This window comes from Rousettus aegyptiacus, unplaced genomic scaffold (genome assembly GCF_014176215.1).
Source record: "Rousettus aegyptiacus isolate mRouAeg1 unplaced genomic scaffold, mRouAeg1.p scaffold_m13_p_2, whole genome shotgun sequence".
NCBI classification, from domain to species: Eukaryota; Metazoa; Chordata; class Mammalia; order Chiroptera; family Pteropodidae; genus Rousettus; species Rousettus aegyptiacus.
This window is the reverse complement of record NW_023416295.1, coordinates 38,854,388-38,870,481: the sequence shown is the minus strand read 5'-3', so window position 1 is coordinate 38,870,481 and position 16,094 is coordinate 38,854,388. Positions and strand designations below refer to the sequence as shown.

The following is a 16,094-nucleotide window of genomic DNA, read 5'->3' as shown; positions in this document are numbered from 1 at the left end:
TTTTAGTCATCATTTACTTTGAAATGCACATCATGGTAACAATTAGATGGTGATTTGGGGGAAAATTTGAAGAAAATTGCAGGTCTTTTTGATTGAATATTGTCAAGAAAAAGAGGCAATTTAGTGACTGATTTTTAATGTTTTATTGATTTTTATTTTGATTATATTTTATATAAAAATATTTTTATGTAGGAAACTAGAGGAAAGAAGAAGGGTGATGGTTATCAATGGAAAAAAGTAGTCACTCTTACATGAGGAAGGGAGCATGCTTGGTATTTTTTTGTGATTGCACAGTGTCTTTTTCATTTCTTTAGTCATAATACTGGAATGTTCTTGTTTTTGTCTTGTCCCTTTGTGGTCAAAGAGAATCTTCATCATATATTTATATTTTGTAAAATTGTTTATTAGTAGGAAACTTAAAAATTTATCCTTGTGTCTACGTCCATGCTACCCTGAACAAGCCCGATCCCGTCTGATCTCGGAAGCTAAGCAGGGTTGGGCCTGGTTAGTTACTTGGATGGGAGACCACCTAGGAAGATCAGGTGCTGTAGGCGTAAAAAGTAAGATAGAAGGGTTGTAAGCTGACAAGTTCCTTGTAATCTATGAGATCAACCAAGTGTTGCCTTGCCTGAAAAAAAAAATGTATCCTTGTGATTCTGTAACCTCTACCAGAGTATATAGAAATTAGCATTTAATAATAGATGATTCACCATTTGCCTGTTCCCTACTGCCTACTGTGAATGACACAGACCAACAGTATTTCAAACACTTTGCTTAGCCATAACCATTCTGATAGAAGATCTCCTTTTCCGAGGTCAAATATAAAGGATATTTGAAGTATAGTCATATATTTTCTCAGAAGGAATAATAAGTAGATGTTACTACTACAGAGTTAAGGAATCTGAGTACTGATAGTCCTGTCAACATGAACAATAAAATAATATAGCCTACAACAAAGGAAGTTTAATGTGTTTATTCACGTATACATAAGAAGTATGGGTGAGTATGCATCACTACTTTATGAGTTCAGTGGGTAAATTCCCAACTATTGAGAGTCCATGGGATTGAGGGAGAAATGAGATCTTTTATCTATTCGTGGTTAATCCAACCTGTTAAACTTGAACCTATGTTTAATCTATACATGTTTAGGGTCTTAGTGCATTCTAAATAGCCAATTTTAATTTTTTCTCTCAGGACTCACTCACTCTGAAGTTCTCTTTTTCTCTTCTCTCCCCTTCTTTCTCTCTTCCTTCCTTTTCTTTTACAGTCCCATGAAAATTTTAATTAACATTTTGGCTTCCCTAGCCCCACCAAGTGAAACCCTTTTCTGAGAGTTCTGGATCATTCTCATTTTCAGCTGAGTCTTTGCACTTTTATTGTATATGATGAATCAATAACAATATCCTGCATTGCTGTGTCTTTAAACATTTGTATAGATTAAATCATGCTTTTACATATTGATGTAGATTTTTTTTCCCCACTAAACATTATGGTTTTGATATTTATCCAGCTTGATACATTAAGGTTTAATTATTTGAACTCCTGTGGTATGTTAACTTCTAGATATATAATCAGAATGTTTTTAATCCTCCTCATTCTAGGGTCACTCTTCTCTTTAATAGTAAAATACAAGCTTTCTTCCTCAGTGACTGCAGGTGGTCCAGCCCTCCTCTCCCAGTTTATCTGAGTATTCCCAATAATGCTTTCACCCAGTGGACTGTCAATATCACAAGAACTCATGAGCTTCAGTGACTTCTGTAAAAGATATTTGTTGATGTACTCCAGGAAAAGAAAAAATATGCTCAAGTGAACCAAATTAGACCCAGTTTTTTTTTTTTTCATCTGTTTGACAGACTTTTACAAAACTGTTCACATTTTTTTTTCTCTCAGTTCAGCTGGGACGAGGAGTCTGTCACTAGAATTAAAAATAACCCTGTTCCCAGAATTCCATAACGATTAAGAAAGTTCAAAAGAATAACAAATGTTTAAAGATAATATTGCTGCTGTGGCAAAAAGGCTTTTAATAGATATGTGTAAAATATTTTGAAGGTGAGTTTTATTTTACTTGCTCCTGTTGTGTATAATAACCACATAAAACAAGAATTTGGATATTAATAATGAAGGTGTAAAATGTTACACTGAAAATGTAGGTCTTAAAATGTATTCTAAAATTTGAAACTGATAGAAAATATACTTTCTCACTTTGTGATGTGTTAGATGATCTCTTTTTAGTTGTCTTTTACCACCATCCAGACAAGCTGAATAACACGCTTTAATTTCTTTGTCCTTTTTGCCATCTATTCTTGCAGGTATTGTGGCATATTTTTTTTTTAGCAAAAGATGTCATAACTTTTGTTCTCTCTAAAGGAAATATCTTCGCTTTTGTCATGGGGCTGAGGAAACTTTTATTTTACTTTTTAAAATGAATCTGGTCCATGGACAGGTGGTATGCTGAGCTTTAAACAGCTTGATGAATGATTTGGCTCTGAGTAGCGGTGTCAAATGATGTATCTCAGTTGGCAGTCTCAATGAAACAGAATAAGGCAGTTGGTTTTCTGTTATATATCAGAGTTCTTATGCCTATTCAACTTCCAGCTGTGCATGCTCGGCATAAATCCTGCCTTTCCTCTCCCTGTGCCAGTTATTCACCGAAAGCTGCCCATTCAAATCTGTTTACCTAACAAATGCCATTCAGCATCAGGAGCCACTCCTTCACTAGGACAGATTTATATTCTTTATTTGCTGACATACTAAGTCATATATTTCTAATCAACCAATTTTCTAGGAATAGTAATTGAGCATAAAGAGGGTGATTGCTTGGAATCTTCTCTTATGAAGAAATAGATGGTTTAATTTTAAGGAGCTGGTAAATTTGCACTTATATTTCAGATTTTGTTACCAATATTATCAACTTTTTCATTATAATTTTTTCAGTAGAATTATGCTTTAGTTTTTATGCTAGATGAAAATTTGTTTTTTTTTCTTCCATCTTTATAAACAAATAGGGTAAAATCCACTTATTAAAGGAAAAATTATATCATTTAAGGGCATTGAGAACAACTTCATGAGATAATATTTATCTTTCAACTTTACCTTATAGATTACAGGGAGGTGTTTAAAGAGAAATTCATGGAGATATTCCTCTGAGAAAATGGAGGATTTATTGGAATGGGGGACCAATAATGTCAGAGAGGAAAAATAAATCATTTGTAGTAGTGTCAATCATGAATTGAGTACATTTGGAATGTAGAGGTGTAGAATCTGAGAGGTTTTGAAGTAGAATTATCAGAATCGTTTAGCTCATTAAATGAGGAAGTTGGACTGAATTAAGGGAAAGGGAGCAAGATAATAGTAATTATAGTGAGATGCAGATGTAAAGGGGGCAGGTAATGAACTTAGTTTGGAACATAATTTTGAGGTAAATATTGGATATCGAGGCATAGTAGACAGATGGATATCTAATCTTGAATTCAGGAAACAGATTAGGGCTACATGTATGGATTGGGAATCATGTAGTTAAAGTCATTGGGAATAAATTTTGGTGACTGAGACAATGAAAATCAGATAAATTATGAAATTTTCTTATTATAAAGATCTACACTATGCTGTCCAATGTGAAATAGTATGAACTGAGATATGCTGTAAGTATAAAATATACAAGAGATTGTGAAAATTTAGTATAAATAGCACAATATCATGCTGTTTCAGATCTGTAGCCTTTTGAACATGTTGTTCCCAATTATGGAAATGCCCAGCTCTTCCATACAAGTTTCTGTCTTTTTAAGTTAGCTCTTCAAAGAAGAAACACTTAGATTTAACAAGTGAAAAATATTATGAGAGATTCTCAAACTTTGTTTTTCAAGAATTAAATGGGAGAGAATAAAGAAATGAGTCATGTGTAAATCACCCCGTTTTACTAATTATCAGCTCATGTCCAATTCTGTTTTCTGTTTATTCACAACATCCTACTCAGATAATTTTGAAGAAATTCCTAGATATTAGTTAAATTCACCTATAAATATTTTAGTATATATTTCTAAAATGATGAGGGCTATTTTTAATATAACTTTAATACCATATTCTTTATTATCCTCAAATGTAAATGATGTTTCTCCTATTTTTTCTCATTTAAAAAAATTGATTGTTTAAAGCAGGATCCAGATAAGGTCTACATATTGCAATTGGTTGATTTGGCTTCTTACCTTAAAATTATCTCTTTATCTCTTTTTTATTAATGCAATTTATTTGTGGGAAAAACTGGGTCAATTGAGTTTTCATAGTCTGTTTAATTTTTTTACATCCTCATTATTATTTAATGTTTTTCTGTCCCCACTGATGCCTATTAGTTCTAGAAGCATGATCAGATTCAGATTCTCTTTTTATTTTTTTAAAAGAATACTTTAGTGGTAATGTTGCTTCCTTTAGGAGATATATAATATCTGGTGACATTATTATTATATTTTTTATTGATGTTAGCCACTAATGATATTTCCTTTGCCCACATCCATTAGTTAAGAATAGCAAAATGATAATTTTTAAATTCTATCATTCATTCTTTAATTTTTAGTTAGAGTGCTTCTCCAAAGAGAAATATTTCCTCATCAATTAATTGATAAACTTTAGGATCAGTTTGTATAGGAAAGGAAGGGTAAACGTGTGATTCTTTCTCTTTACATTCCACTTTTCAAAATATACTCTATTAGCATTATCTTCTAAGTAATTTTCTAAGTTCACTAGCATTCTCCAGAAATAACCAAGGAGTAATTTTTAATATTATTAAAATAAACTCATGGATAACAACATGTAACTGTTTCTTCTTGGCCAGTGATAGCCTCTTTATTCTAATAGGACCGAATCCTTTTTCTTTGTGTTTTGTTATGACAGGTTGTTCTAGGATTATCTCGTGAATTTTCTTCTCCAGACCTGGAATCAGTCATTTTACGAAGAAGCACAGTTCTTCTGTGGGACATATTTAGAAACTAAAATATGGTTGCTAGGGATTCTCATTGTTCCTGGATTGATCATTGTTTCCAGCTTGTATTAGCTGACAAAATTAGAAAATATCAGTGTCATTTTTATGAGATAATTTATTATGAATTCTTATGGATACTTTCAATTCAAATGCAGTATAATAAGGTTTCAACTTAATCTCAACACTCTTATTTATTATCTGTATCTCTTTCCTTTTATGCTAAAAAAGTTAGTTCTCGAGTATATCAATATAATTACTCATTTGCTTTCTTCTGCAATACACTAACAACTGGTTCACAATAATACTAATACCATCATCACCAATATGATTTCTTACAAGCCATTTATATATTTTGGCAGTTCATTTTGTCCTAAGGCTGTTTCTCACTAGGGGTGTTTAGTCAAATTACTGTGTTTTAATGTCACTTGATACTATCTCTGCATGATTATACCACCAACTAGTTACAGTTAGAGTCACTTGTTTTTTATTTTACACTTGCTCTTTAGGAAATTAAAATAAATTTTAATTTTTTTTTATGATTGCATGTATTCTTTATAGTATTCAAAAATAAAATTCTTTAGACTAAGGTACATTCAGGGAAATCTTACTCTGTGCCATCCTTTCTACTCTGTTCTCAGTTTTCTTTTATAGGCACTCATTAAAAAATATATCCTAACTTTCCACTGCTCTTTTTGTAAGCTACCTGTTCTTTCTGGCAACCAACTGACCAATCTACCTATTCACCCATAATCATTTCCTCTTCTCAGATAAATGGTAGCATTTCATATGGACCTTTTTCTAACTTGCTTTGTTCTTCTTAACAACATATCTCCATAGTGGTATGTAAAGATATCTGTCTTCACTTTTTACAACTGCAGAGAACTGCATTGCTTAGTTGGAGCCTGATTTATTAAACCTGTCCCTTGTTGATGGATATTTTTATTCTTTTGCTATTACAAATAATGTTATAATAAGTAGCCTTGAATATAAATATTTTCATAACATTGCCTGTGTATTTTTGGTATAAATCCCAGGAGAAAAATTGCTGAGTAAAAAAAGAGCAAATATATCCTAATTTTAATAGATAATGCCAAATTTGCTGTATTTCCTAGTTGTGTCATTTTGCATTCTCATCAAAGTGAGTGAGTGTGCCTGTTACTCCACAGACATATTAGCAGAATGTGTTGTCAAAATGTGGATTTTTGCAAAACCGATAGGTGAAAAATTGTATATCAGTTAGTTTTAATACGTTGAGGTACTTTATCTTCAGTAAAAATGTACAGATTTTCAGTGTTCCCTTCCATGAGTCTGGCAAATGTAATCAGGTATACAACCCACGCTCCCATCAGCATGAAGAATGTTACCCTTACCCTACAAAGTTCTCTTGTGCCTTTTTCCAGTCCCCAAAGACAACCAATATTCTAATTTCTATCACTATAGATTTGATCTGCAAGTTGGTAAACTTCATGTAAATGGAATCATACAATATGTACCCTTTTGTGTCTGGGTTCTTTACTCTTGATCATCCATGTTGCAGTGTGTGTGCGTTTGTGTGTTTGTGTGTGTTTGTGTTTGTGTGTGTGTGCGTGCATGTGTGTCAGTTTTTATTGCAGAGTAATATCCCATTGCATACATATAGCCCAGTTGTTTATTATCCTGTTGATATATATTTGAGTTGTTTCAAAAGTTTTGCTATCATTCAGAAAGCAGCTATAAACATATTTGACAAGTCTTCTTGGAGATACATTTCTTTGGGGTGAACATCCAGGATTGCAATTGTTGGATCATAAAGTACATAAATGTTTAACTTTTAAAAAACTACTACTTTTCCAAAGTACTTGTACAATTTTGCATTTCTACCAGTAAGATAGGAGAGGTCCAGTTGCTTCACATCCTCTTTAATATTTGGTTTTAATCTTTTTAATTTTAGCCCTTCTAGTGGGTGTTTATTGATATTTCATTATGATTTTAATTGGCCTTTCCCTGATAACTGAATTTTGAGAATCTCTGGCTATTATATATTCTCTGTGCAGTTTTGGTCCAAATCTTTTGGAGAGAAATGTTGCTTGTAGAAGTTTTTTTATGTATTCTGAATATGAATTCTTTGTGTTTCGCCCCACTCCCGCATTGCACACACATACTCTTCAATTATTTTTTGACTGTTCATTGTCTTACTGGTATATGTTGAAAAACAAAAGTTTTTGACTTTAAAATTCAGTTTTTAAATTGTTTTCTTTAATGATTAGTGATTTTTGCCTTCTAAGTAAACTTTACCTAACCAAAATTGCTTTTTGTTTTCCTACATTCTCCTACGTTTCTTTTCAGAGCTTTATAGTTATGGCTTTTATGTTTAGCTGAAATTCTCAATTTTTTGTGTGTGGTTTGAGGTATTGGTCAAGCTTTACTTTTTTCTCACATTAAGATTCAGTTAGTACTGCAGCATTTAATGAAGGTATTCTTTCATAACCATAGGATTACATTGCAAATTTGTAAAAAAGAAAATAATGTGGGTTTATTTCTAGACGACTCTGTTTAATAGATTCATTTGTCTAGCTTTATGCCAATAGCATATTGTCTTCATTACTATGGTTTTGTAATTAGTCTTATAATCAGGTAGTGTAAGTCATTCAATTTTCTTCTCTTAACAAATTCATTTTGGCTATATTGCTTCTTTTTTATTTCCATGTACATTTTAGCATTAGCTTTCAATTTCTACAAGAAAAAATTCTGGGATTGTGATTGGTTTGGCAGCATTAAATTTATAGATCAAATTATAAAAATTAACTTATTTACAATATTGTCATCCTATCCATTAGCATGGTAAATTTCTCCACCTTTTGGATCTAGTTCGGTTCTTCTAAGCAATATTTTGTAGTGTTTTTGGTTGTCTATTTTTTGATATATTATGCTATTAAAATATATTACTTAAAATTTAATTTTCCTGTTACTTATTGTATGTACAGAGAAATATAGTTGATCTTTTGTATTGATTCTGAATTTCTGATATATTCAGTTATTAAATTTAGTAGCTTTGTAGATGCATTAGGGCTTTGTATAAACACAATAATAATGTCTGCAAATAAAGATAGTTTTACTTTTTTCTTTTAAATCTATATGTATATTATTTATTTTTCCTTATATTATTACATTGGGTAGCACCTCTTAAAATATCGAATGGAAATGGAGATAGGGAACATCTCTGCCTTGTGCCTGTTTTTAGAGGAAAGTGCTTATGCTCAATGTCATTTTTGTTTATGTCGTCAGGAGGATTTCTTATAGATGCCCCTTATCACAGAGGCAATTCTTTTCTATCTGTAGTTTGCCTGTTTTGGGTTTTTTTTTTTTTTAATCACAACAAGTTAGATATTGAATTTTGTGAAATGTTTTTTCCGCATTTACTAAGAAGATTATGTAATTTTGTTTTTCCTTTTGTTGGTATGATAAATTACATTGATTGATTTTCAAATATTAGCCAAACTTATATTCCTTGGGATAAATTCCACTTGGTCATGATGTATTATACTTTTTATACAGCAATAGATTGTTTTGTTAATATTTTGTTTAGGATTATTATTTTTTATCTATCCTTTTCAGGATTGGGTGATAAAGTTCTTACGGTCTTATTTACGGAGCTGGGAATTATTTTCCAGTGTACATTAATTTTAATAATAATGCTGAAAATATTTTAAATAATTATTGGCATATGCATTTTTCTGTGGTGAATTTCCTTTGCATATGGTTAGCAAATAATTTTCTGAATACAATTTTGGTTTTCTACATATTTCATGGATAAAATAAGTTAACTGTCAGTATTTCCTAGGCACATTGTAAATTTGATTTCGTATAGCTTAAGAAACTGGCTTACGGTTGATGAGTTTTTGTCTCTGTGAGCTGTTAAGTTTATTCACATGAGAGAGATCTTTCAGAGAGCAAAAAAGTTGTTCGCTAGACCCCAAGGCTGTAATGTGGTTCTCCAATAATTTCTGCTAGAGACAAACTCTAGGTCACAGATCATTAATTTATAGATGTGTACACTTAAATTTCATTTCTTTATGTCTTTATAGCATTTTTAATTGCACAAATAAATTAAATTGAAAAAATATAATAAAATTAAGTTAACGGCACTAATTTATCCATCATACAGAGCTATTGAATGAACGAATTTTGCATTGAAAGCTGACCAATGTCAGAGGGATGTGGCATTGGAGATGGGATTGGGTGGGGAATGAAACTGTTTTATATGGGCAATGAGGATGGAGAAAAATCATAGTGGACATATGTGGGACATATGTGGTAGAGTAATTAAAGGGATGGCAGGAGTCTGTGAAATAGAAGTCAATTGGCGTTTTTAAATTGCTGACATTCATTGTCTCCCAGAATCTAGTCTGTGCAAGAGTGGTTTCATAAAGTGATCCATAAAGAATGGAATTTTCTGAAGAAAACAAATCAGGAATAAGCTGCATACTTCATATTCTTTTTTGGAGCTTCCAGTAGTTCTGTGGGTTCATTGTGTCTGTATTCTTCTAGTTTTACATCCCGTCTATTGGATAAAAGGAGAATTAAAGAGGAATTTAAGTATTTAGATTTTCTGTAGGGAAAGGAGTTTTTATGCATTGTATATTAGAGGTTGAGTACTTGAATTCTCTTAAGTGACTTTAGTTTGCCTAAATTCTTTCTTTAAAGATAATAGTTGTCAAAGTGACTTTTGAGGAGTGCAATTTAAGACTTTTTTTTAAAAAACTTTAGTTTAAGTGAAAACAGGTTTTGCATGGTTCTGGAATATATTGGCATGAGCTTATTTCCTGGCCATATGGATTGCAAAATAAGCTGGGATGTTGAGAATTAAATGAGATAATTTATGCAAAGTCCCTAGCATAATGGGCACATAGTAGGCATTCCATAAATAGTACCTATAGGACATTGATTCAGAAATCATCAATTTAAAAGCCTGTAGTTACAAATGTAAATATAGATGAATTATTCAGGAAGAGTTTATAAAAAAAAAAAAAAGAGATAGACAGGATAGAAATTGGGAGAATTTGGCATGTTAGAACAGGAAGTGAGAATTTGGTGAAAGAGGAGAAAGCAATGGTCAGAGAGTTAGAAAGAGAACAAGAATAGGGCTATAATCATGGAAAACAAATTTTTAAGAAGGAATTAGTGATCAGGCTGGGAAATGCTTTGGAGCAATTAAAAAATGTAAAGGCTGACTAATTTGTTGGTTAGAGGGCCCTTAATGAATTTAGCAAGCCTAGATCTATCTTACATTAGTGGAAAAAGGGGGAGGAAGAAAACCTGGAAAATTCAAGTTGAGTTTTCCTGAATTTTCTGTCTCAGACAAATCATATGAAGAAACTACAAGTAGAAAAGAGTTGAAGGCCTATGTGATATTTTGAGAAAAAGAATACCTGTGCACCCCTTAAAACTCTCTGGTAATAGGTAATAGATAATTAGCAACAGAAACTGGCAGCTCAGCTGCCACAATCAAGCTTTAAGAGACATAAAGCTTACTAATAAAAGGATCTCCTTGGGTAAATCATCACAAGTCAAGACAAAATCATAAACCTGCTGACTTTGGCTGTTCAAGGGCAGAAGCACCATCTTATTCATCTATGTATCAAGGGACTATCACAGAACCTGCCACTTAGTTCTTGCTTTAAAAAAATGACTTAAAATTTAAAGTAATTTGGTTTGGTTTTAAACTAGAACCAGAATTTTAATTTTATGGCTTATTCCAAATAGAATAATATGTCAGATTTAGAAACAGGAAAACAGTGTTGAGTTCTTAATTATTAGGAGTAGACAATAGATGAACAGTCTTTCTTGATTAAGGTTATTGGATGCATGTAGATTTTTGCTTTGCTTATTTAGTTTCTTCACTTCTTTATTATGAACTTTGGCTCTAACTATGTTTTATTGAGTAGTAGCCACAAGAGCAAAATCGTGGTACCTGATGGGTAGGAATTTAAGTAAAAAACAAAACAAAACAAAACTATGTCTGACTAGGTTTAAAAGTGAGAGACAAGAGACAGATCAGAGTTTTAGGATGAATTTACCTCATGATACTATGACTTTGTTTAAAATTGTTATTTATAGAAATGCTAGTATCCTCTTCAAAAAGAATTTTAATATTTGATTAGTTCAAGTGTATTTTGAAATAAAAAAAAAATGACAGACTAATTATATTTCCACCAGCAGTATGAGAATTCCAATTGCTACATATCCTCACAAACACTGGCATTTATTTTAAGCTTTTTTTTTTTTTTAAATTCTAATCATCCTAATAGGGTGTAATGGTATCGTATTGGTGCTTTAATTTACATTGCCTTAATAACCAGTGATGTTAAACAACTATTCACGTGCTTATTTGCCATCTGTACCTGTTCCTTGATGCAGTCTCTGTTCAAAACCTTTGTACTTATTTTAAAAATTGGCAGTTTAAAAAAAAATTTGTTTTTGAGATTATTTATTTCTGATATAAGTATTTCATCAGATAGATACTTGAAAATATTTTTTCTCAATCCATGGCTTCTCTTTTCATTGTCTTAACGAGCTCTTTTGAAGAGAAGACATTTTAAAATTTTGTTAAAATCGACTTTATCATTTTGTTATGTTTGGTTTAATGTCACATCTAGGTTAAATGTACACCTATTATGTGTTCCAATCATTCCAGTTCTAGGTTTGTATCCAAGAGAAATTGAAGCATGTGTCTATTTAAAGAATTGTACATGAATTAAACAGCCTTATTTGTAATAACTCAAAACCATAAATAACCCATGTGCCCATCAATGAGTGAATGGATAAACAAATTATATCCATACAATCAAATACTACTTAGTGATAAAAAGGAAATTACTATTGATAGATGCTATAGATAGCATAGATCTCAAAATAATGATGAGTGAAAGAAGCCAGACAAAAAAAAAGAGTACGCAGTATATGTTTCCATTTATGTAAAATTCCAGAAAATACATGCTAATCTATAATGGAAGCAGGTAGATGAGTAGTTGCTTGGAGCCACAGGGTTGGGTGGGAAGGGGCATGAGGGACTTTTGAGAGTGATGAATATGCTCATTATTTTGATTGTGGTGATAGCTTCATAAATATATTTTATGTCAAAATTTATCAAATTGTACACTTTAAATATATTCATTGTATCTCAATATCTACTTTACTAGAACTATAAATAAAATAGCTTGAAAATAAATCCAATCACTGGTAATTGTCTCTTAAAATTATCTAGGAGAATGCAGCACTTTAAAAAAGTAACATTTTCTAGCCATCCACTTTATTAGACTGGATATAAAGCATCATTGGTAATAAAGAGTTAAGAATAACCCATTGTGGGAAAATAATGTCCGTGTGCCTTGTAATGAATAAACTGAGTGAGAGAGCAAGCAAGCAGAAGAGGGCGAAGAAGAATTAATTGTAACTTACTACTAAAAAGAAAAAGAAAAAAATAGTTACATGGTTAATCAAAGAGGTAGTAGATATGAATGCTTTATAACTAATTTATTATTAAATAGAAATTAGAATCATGGGTACAGATGATTAGGAAAATGCAGGAGAAAATAGATATTTATGATAAGAAATTAAGTTTTAGAAAGAGTTCACTTAGTACTAGCTTAATAAAGGAAATCGGAGGCAGAGTAGAGTTGAATGAGAAATGGATCATTAACTATAACAAAGTGCTTGTAATGTACAGAGACAGATTAATGATGACAGTGACAATGTCACTGGTGATAAATGCAAAAAGCAATTGCACTTTTTATATATTCATTTTTTCAAGTTCTTCCTAATTACCCTTCTCTAAGCTGAATTTATAGAGTTTTTTATTTTTATTTAAATTTTCTGGTGTGTCAGGGACCTCACTACTGTAATGTTGATAACTATAATTACCAAATAATCACTAAAAGCTAAAAAGAGGAGACATTATAAATGCAATGATTTTTCAGTATTTAAATGATTTTTGAAAAGTTTTCAAAGATTTATTTAGTGTACTTCTGGTTAATAAAGTTTATCCATGAAACAACTCACTTTTAGATATTGATATAGCCATCTAGGTGCTATAGAAATATTATGAATTAACAATAGGTTTTCTAAGTTCTTCTATACTAACTTTATATAAATTAGGGTATTAACTAAATATAAATTGAAAAATGTAATAAAAGTTATCAAAAATGAAATATTGTATCTAATGTTAAATTACAATGGATTTTTAAACTAACATTTATCATCTTATGAAATAAAACTACTATAGTCCATTTAGAGAATTTGAAAAAATACAAAAACACAGAAATAAAATATCTTACCTGCAAATGCACCATTTAAAGATAGCCACTGTTAAAATTTTCATATATTTCTGTCTAGTCTTTTTCCCTACTCATGGTGTGTAGGAATACTAATATATAAATTATAAGCATGTGTTTAGTTTCATGTATATACTTTAGTATACTATTCTCTTCATGTACTATCATATCAAGTAACAACCCATTTGGAAATATAAATTATTACACCATAGGGTGAAGCGATATCAGAAAAAGCTACCACTATATTATATTTGTCAACATAAAGAGCAAATTGTCCCTGAAAAGATAACCCTATTTTTTTTGTATGGTATTTTTTTGTTTATTAAATTATTTCTAATGAGTTTTTTTACCTCGATGTCAGTATTTAGAATATAAGGGGAAAATGTGAATTAACAAGTTTCACTTATAGAAAAAAAAAGCAGGCTGTAATTTCTTCTTTTATGGATTCTTCTTCTCATAATTATAACACACATTTAGAATTTTTTAATGCGTAAAACCTATACCTTGGAATTATTGCTAAGTATATCAGGGCAGAGGTAATAGTTGCTTTTCAATACCTATTCTTCCTTACTAAAAAGCTTAGATTTGGCCGATCACTTTGCTACCTACCTGAAAGATAATAATCACCATTCTCCTTTATAATGAGGTGTGCCTGTGGGGCTTACAGTTGGCAAATGAGTTGTAAGCAAAATTGTCTGTATGTCTTAAGAAGTCCCTTTAAGAGGTAGGGGGGTACCTTTCTGAGTCTTTCCCATCATATACCTGGCTAAGATGAATGTAATGGCTACAGCTTTAGCCATTTCATTCTGAGCTTAAAAGTGGACACTGTGAATTAGAGCAAAAAAGTGAGAGCCTGGATCCAGGCTCTCTTCACATAAATTTTGTTATATTTACCTTCAAGATTACTGCTAGACACAGAACTAAACTTTTTATTGATTACTAGTATTCCAAGTCTTTCTCACCAGAACTAAAATAAATCCTCGTTTTTGCATAGGTCTAGGGTAAGTCTTCCTCTTTGTATATTATGAATATGTTTTAAAATATAATATTTATATCAATAGATGTCAATAAAATATTTTTATACATAAACATTTTATTCCATTATATATTATAGGTAGAAGAGTGAAGATGCTATCCGAGATAAGTCATCAGAGATCTTGAGACATGAAAAATGTTGCTTTGTGTCTCATGGTATATTCTTAGAGGGTATGCACTAGCACAAACTCTGAGTCTATACCCTTCTGTTACACCATACCCTCATCAACAGGAAAATTAAGCAGCAATTATCAAATAGCCACTCAGATACAATGCCATAGTAAATATATACAATTTTTGTCTAATAACCATTAGGTTGTCCCTGCTTGTTGAAGATCTGAGTTCCCTTCTAGTCCTTACTATTCAGATAGATAGAAAGTAACTCCTGGAGCAGATACAATACAGGAACATCACAGCTCTAGAATTTAACTTAGTATTGTTTTATTTGCATGTTGCTTTTTTGATCCATCCAATTATATAACAGAGATGACATGGCTTAAAAATGATAATTTTTATGAAACAGAATGCCTCTTTATTCTGAGGTTTACTCATTCCAGGACAGAACCTATTTCAGAATAGCTATATCAAAATATCTAATTCAAATTGGTCTTGAGAAAATATACTTCTTCGGAACTGTAGAGGTAATATTTCCACAATACCGGGTTACAAAATACAGGGCAGTTCTCCCTTCTTTAGTGCTGAACTAATGGAGCCAACACATTCTATATTTCCACTAATGATTCCTTTTTCCTAGGAGGAACCTACTCCATGTGGACTCACATGGGCCCAACCTGAAGATGTCCAAACTTGTGCTTGGTCTGTATGATTGGTTAAAGATAGAATATGTAACTCAATAGGGAAAATTAGAATTCTCACCAGGATTTTTCTGTTCTTAAGCAATATGTTCCTTTTTCTTTAAGAATTGCAAGCCCTAAGGATATGTAAACTCTGAGTATCCAGTGCCCATTCTGCCCTCTGTGAGGAGTTGGCCTGGACACGAAGCCAAGGAAGAGGAAAACAGGGCCAAGACATGGAGAGAACAAAGAGTTAAAATGTTATTTGAGTACCTGATCTACATGTACTTCTAAATTTTTAGTTACATGGGAAAAGATGTTTCTTTTTTACTTAGGTTTATTTCACTTGACTTTCTATCATTTGAAAGGGACAGAGTCCTGATTAATAAAGTTCCTTTCTTAGATTATTAGACAAGTGATCTAGTAAGTAAAATGGGGGAAAGTGGGTGCACTCTGCTTAGCTGACAGATCTCTTAGATGTTTTAGAGCTGAATGTTCTGAAACCATAGCCTCTTTGTCTCTTGGGACCAAGCCAGCCTTCTACTTAGTTGGCTCTTTGTTAGTCACTGTACAAATGAGCAGACCTTCTGCAATGCTTTGAGACCAAGCTTTCAATTTCATGAAATGGTATGATTCTCATTAAACAAACAATTTGAAGAAAGCAATTTCATAATAGCTGAATTCAGTGATTTCACCACTGCTAGGGAGTGGTAAGGGCCCTTAGAGTGAACATTGATTATTTCCATTGGATTGGAATCCCTTCAGCATTTCTTCTGGTAAAATGTCTCATTTCTTTCCCTTTCCACAGGTTCAGGTAGAGAGTACAGTTCAGTACACCATTGCCATGGCCAGGGATGGGAATATTCTTTAGACTTGACCCATCGTAGTACCTTGTTCCCCTGTACATAGCAATTTGCTCAAGACTGGGCATGTTTAACCTGCCCTGCACCAATCAGGGTTATTCCTTGATGTTTTCTATTATAG

General features: G+C 31.9%; 1 pseudogene; it reads left to right on the top strand.

Moving 5' to 3' along the window:
- The first annotated feature begins 434 nt into the window (after positions 1-434).
- LOC118614368 lies at positions 435-554 on the top strand (annotated as a pseudogene).
- Positions 555-16,094: the final 15,540 nt, after the last annotated feature.